Raw genomic sequence first — 5,954 nt, forward strand, 5'->3', positions numbered from 1 at the left:
TCAGGGTCCATCAGTCGCCTGGGACGGAACCATCTAGGTGGTTCCGTCTCCCTGCGGCGAGGGGGAGCGGCCCGGAAGTCCAACCTTAGGAGAGAATGATCTGACCATGACAAGGGCTCAACCACTATCTCCCCTACTGTCAGATCACTCTGCCACTGGCCAGAGACAAAAACTAGATCTAGTGTGTGTCCACCCGTGTTCATTGCCCCTGTACTAAATAATAATAATAAAGTTGGAAGGGATCTTGGAGGTCATCTAGTCCAACCCCCTGCTCAGGCAGGAAACCCTATACCATTTCAGAAAAATGGCTGTCCAGTCTCTTCTTAAAAACTTCCAGTGTTGGAGCATTCACAGCTTCTGGTGGCAGGTTGTTCCACTGATTAATTGTTCTAACTGTCAGGAAATTTCTCCTTAGTTCTAGGTTGCTTCTCTCTTTGGTTAGCTTCCACCCGTTGCTTCTTGTCCTGCCTTCAGGCACTTTGGAAAATAGCTTGACTCCCTCTTCTTTGTGGCAGCCCCTGAGATATTGGAACACTGCTATCAGGTCACTCCTCGTCCTTCTCTTCATTAAACTGGACATACCCAATTCCAGCAGCCGTTCCTTGTATGTTTTAGCCTCCAGTCCCCTGATCATCTTTGTTGCTCTTCTCTGTACTCTTTCTAGAGTCTCAATATCTTTTTTACATCGTGGTGACCAAAACTGGATGCAGTATTCCAAGTATGGCCTTACCAAGGCATTGTAAAATGTATTAATACTTCACGTGATCTTGATTCTATCCCTCCGTTAATGCAGCTTAGCACTGCTTTTTTGGCAGCTGCAGCACACTGCTGGCTCATATTTAAGTGATTGTCCACTAGGACTGCAAGATCCCTCTCGTAGTTGCTACTATTGAGCAAGATACCACCTATACTATACCTGTGCATTTGGTTTTTCTTGCCTAAATGTAGAACCTTACTTTTTTCATCACTGAATTTCATTTTGTTAGATAGTGCCCAATGTTCAAGTCTATCAAGATCCTTTTGTATCTTAAGCTTATCTTCTGGAGTGTTGGCTATTCCTGCCAGCTTGATGTCGTCTGCAAATTTGATGAATTCCCCATCTATCCCCCCGTCCAAATCGTTGATGAAGATGTTGAAGAGCACTGGGCCCAGAACAGAGCCCTGGGGCATTCCACTACATACTTCCCTCCATGTAGATGCAGTTCCATTGAGGATCACAAGCTGAGTATGGCCAGTCAGCCAGCTACGAATCCATCTTGTGATGATGCTGTCTAACCCGCATTTTTCTATCTTATCAAGTAGTAGGTTGTGGTCTACTTTATCAAATGCCTTACTGAAGTCCAAGTAAATTATAGCCACAGCATTCCTCTGGCCCACTAATTTTGTCACCTGGTCAAAGAATGCAATAAGATTTGTCTGGCATAATCTCTTTTTGACAAATCCATGTTGGCTTTTGATAATGACTTTGTTTGCCTCTAGGTGTTCGTTGATTTGTTGCTTGATTATCTTTTCCAAGATCTTCCCAGGTATTGAGGTCAGGCTGATAGATCTGTAGTTTCCTGGATCCATTTTTCCCGTTTTTTGAAGATGGGAACTACATCAGCTCTTTTCCAGTCCTCTGGTACTTCCCCAGTGCTCCAGGATCTTTGAAAGTGATCCTGGAGATCACATCTGCCAGTTCCTTGAGAACCTCGGGGTGTAATCCATCTGGTCCTGGTTATTTGAATTCATCTATGGTGGAGAAGTGCTCACTTAATGTTTTCTTGCTTATCTTAACTTGTTTCTAATCTGTTTTTATGGTACTGTTTTTGATAAGTTGGACTGTTTCTTCCCTTTGTGTAAATACGGATGCAAAAACAAGTTGAGCAGTTCTGCTTTCTCCCTGTTGTTTGTCACCTTCTTGCCACTTACTTCCACTAATGGACCAATCATTTCATTAACTTTTTTTTTGTTTTTTTACATGTTGAAAGAAGCATTTTTGACTTTTGTTGCAAGCCTTAGCTTTCCTCACTTCATCTTTGCAGGCTCGGGCTATTTGCTGATATTCTGCCTTAGTTATGTGCCCCTCTTTCCACTTTTTATACTTGTCCTTTTTGTCTTTCAATTTATCAGAGAGTTCTTTATGCAGCCATGCTGGTTTCTTTTAAGAGCTGTTATTTTTCTTCTTTGTTGGTATTGTGTTAGACTGGGCTTTTATAATCTCACTTTTCAAAATTTCCTAAGCTTCTTGAGTTGTTTTCCCCTTGAGGATTCTCATCCATGGAATCTTTCCCAAGCTCTCTATAAGATTGTTGAAATTAGCTCTCTTAAAGTCCAAGACTCTAGTTTGTCTGTGTTCTATTGCTTGTGCTTGCATAATGTTGAATTCCAATATTGCATGGTCACTCGCCCTCAAGGTTCCTGTGGTTTCAACACCTTCTATCATTTCATCTCTGTTAGTGAGAATTAGGTCTAATATGGCTGATCCCCTAGTTCCCTTCTCTACTTTTTGGGAGACAAAGTTGTCTGCTAGGTTTGTCAGGAATATGTTCGATCTTCCACTTGGTGCAGAGTTTGTCTCCCAGTTGATGTCAGAGTAATTAAAGTCCTCCATTACTATTGTGATGTGATTCCTACATACCTTAGTTAACTGACTAGCAAAAAGTTCATCTTTTACCTCTGTTTGGTTGGATGGCCTATAGTATACACCTATGGCAATGTCATTCCTCCCCTTTTATATTGACCCAAATGCATTAAAGACAGTTTTCATCATTGTTGTGCTCTATTTCTGTAGAATGATTATTATTTGTCAAACTTACATATTCCTGGGCAGCTAGTCTCAAACTGGAAAAAAAATCTGGGTTATTTACAATATGCTCATTTGCTCCACTGTGCAACAATCAAATATATTTAGTGTCTTTGTTATTTGCCTTCCCCACAGAAATCTGTGTATCTTGCTTTTTTTGTTGTCGTGCTGTCTCTCTCCTGTTTGTATCTTATAATCATTTTACTGGGCAATTTCTCTCAATACATTGAGTGGATCCACATGCAAAGCAGCAGTTTCACTAAGCGGACTTTATCTCTCATCTTGTTATCTCTCTTGAATGTGGCTCCTTTCTGACTGAGTTGTAAATTACTACCATTTCTCTTATGTGCAACGTTTCTCTCAATTTTTTTCTGTTCTTGCTCCCAAAGCATCCCAGTTACATAATTTATAGTTAAATCATACTCGTCCATGGATTCACTGCTTGCTACTAGCATATCCCAAGTATCATCAAGGGAACTAAGCACAACATACACTTTGTGTGCTTCTGAAAACAGAATTATAACTGTGTGTTCTGGCTCATTGTACAACCCCACTTCTACTAAATTTAAATATCTCAACAATAAGTAACAAGAAATTAATTGAGGCTCCATGAAGCTTCCCATTTTATACTGGTTGAGGATGAATTCTGGCTTTTGAAATAAAGTCCACACCTCTTAATTTGCTATGGTTGAAAAACACTGATAAAAATAAACAGTATTATGGACTTAAGTTGGCCTTGGCATTTGCCTGCCTCAGGTAGTTGATTTTGGTGACATTTTTTCTTTTTATAATGGGAGTGAGAACAATAGTTGCAGAATTTTCTGCCTAGAGGGCCAATATAGCATGGGTAGCCTTTTTCTTTTTATAATGGGAGTGAGAACAATAGTTGCAGAATTTTCTGCCTAGAGGGCCAATATAGCATGGGTAGCCTTGAGGATTATGGATCTTGAGTATGTGTGGTGCTGATGGTAATACTTGTGGGAAGTGCAGCTTCAACCGATCTTATCAATCCCACAGGTTACCTTTCAGGAGGTCTGCAAGGAAGGTCTCTCCCATGATAACCACCATGATTTGTTCATGTTTGCATTTCTACTTTCTGCCAGAGACCTCAAAGCAGCATAGAAAACAACTCGTTTAACCCTCACAATAACCCTGTGAGGTTAGGAAGGACTTGTCAAAGTCTGCACAGTAATCCCCAAGGCAGATATCTCTAGGCAGATGAATGTCTTGGAACCAGATGACGCTTGTCCTGATGTCTTAAAATCCATTCTCAAGGTTCTGGTCCCCACTTATCTGACGTAAGCAATGTCTCCACCACCACTCATACGTAGGAAATTGCTGCTAGCAACCTTTCTGCAAACCTTCACAGGTGTATTGTTTTTCCTTGGGAGAAATTGCCAAGCAGCCAAGGCCAACTGACCTCAGTTCATAAACCCTGCTGGCTTATCTTAGCTCTGATGGCAGACTTTTAAAACTGTTATGGTACCCACAGAGGAACCAATACTATAGCTGGAAATGTAAAACTATGTCTATGAAAATGGGAGGAAATTGTATCCATAGCTTAGTTGTCATGTTGCTCAGAAATACTTAAGTAATTAATCATAATGGGGACCAGAACCTTGAGAATGAGCCCTGTCAGGAATTGGAGGCCATGTGGCTGCCAAAAAATTAGATACAGTTGGATTTGGTAATCAAGTCCTTTCTTCCCCAGGTCTCACAATTAACTGACCAGCTCTGGGCATTTGTCGAAGCAAGATTGACATTTTACTTCCTTAGCAAGTGTTTACCTGGATCTCAGCTGGGAAACTGTGAATTTGAGCCAATTCTCACACTGAAGAATGGTTGACAGTTAAAAAGAAAGAGAAAAAGCTTCTTCCGTTACTATTGTTTTTCTCTTTAAATCCAAGGTGACCCTCATATACTGAGGAATAGTGTGGTGACTCAGCGCTTAAGATGCTGTGCTTATTGGCTGGAAAGCCAGCAGCCAGGATGAGCTCCCATCTTCACCCTAGTTCCTACCAACCTAGAAGTTTGAAAGAATGCAAATACAATAGGTACCACTTCAGTGGGAAGGTAACAGTGCTCTGTGATGTCATGCTGGCCACATGACTGCAGAAATATCTTTGGACAGCGCTGGTCCAATGGCCTTGAAATGGAGATGAGCACTACCCTCTATAGTCAGCAATGACTAATAGAATAAAATCTGCAGGGACTCCTTTATCTTTACTTCATATACTAAAAAAAAATATGTGGAGGTAATGCCAAAAATATTGTATGAAGTTTGAGTCTGGTGTGTATGTGAATCTGGAAGATAATCTCTTATTGGGGGAAGGGGCGCAGAATTTTCCACAATGCTTTAAATCAGCTTTTCCCAATCTGGTGTCCCTCAGTTCCTCTGCAGCTCTCAGCTAGCCTTGACTCTAGTCCCCACTGGGTCCTTGAAGCTCAGTTTGGCATCAAGGACACCATATTCAGCAATCCAGGTGGAAAGCAACCAAGGCAGAAAGAGATTTTTCACCTAGCAACACCTGATGTAGTCCAAAGTGGCAGCCTTGGAGAAGACGCAAAAAGCCACGGTTGATGGAAAATATTGCATAGCTCTATCTGATGCTATTGCCAAAAAGAGCTTAGGACAAGGCAACCCCACCATGGGAGGGGGAGCAGCAAACTCTGGGCCCCATCCAAGTTCTTCAGAAACCAATTTGTGACTCTTAGAGCCTTTTTCCTGTGTACTGTAGGCAGATGTGAATTTTCTTTTTCTTCGCATTGGGAAGGAATTTAAAGGGCAAAATGATGCTTTAATTACCAAACTCAGAAAAACAGACTGCCTTGTTCCTTTCAGTGATGTCCCATCACTGATCATGGACTCAAATCAGGGCTCAAAGTAGTCTATAAGCAGAAGGAATTGAAAGTCATGATGATTTAATTCACCAAACTCAGTAAAAACGGCCTGCTGTGTCTAATTTCCTCATTCAATATTTATGTGAAGCCGCTGGGTGAGATCATTCGAGGCTTTGGGGTGGAGTTCCATCAGTACGCTGATGATACTCAGCTGTACATCTCCACCCCGGGTCACCCCAACGATGCCCTTGACGTGATGGCCCGTTGCCTGGAGGCCGTACGGGTCTGGATGGGAAGGAACAGACTCAGACTCAACCCTTCCAAGACC

Source organism: Protobothrops mucrosquamatus, unplaced genomic scaffold, assembly GCF_001527695.2.
Source record: "Protobothrops mucrosquamatus isolate PMUCROS unplaced genomic scaffold, P.Mucros_1.0 scaffold7, whole genome shotgun sequence".
NCBI classification, from domain to species: Eukaryota; Metazoa; Chordata; class Lepidosauria; order Squamata; family Viperidae; genus Protobothrops; species Protobothrops mucrosquamatus.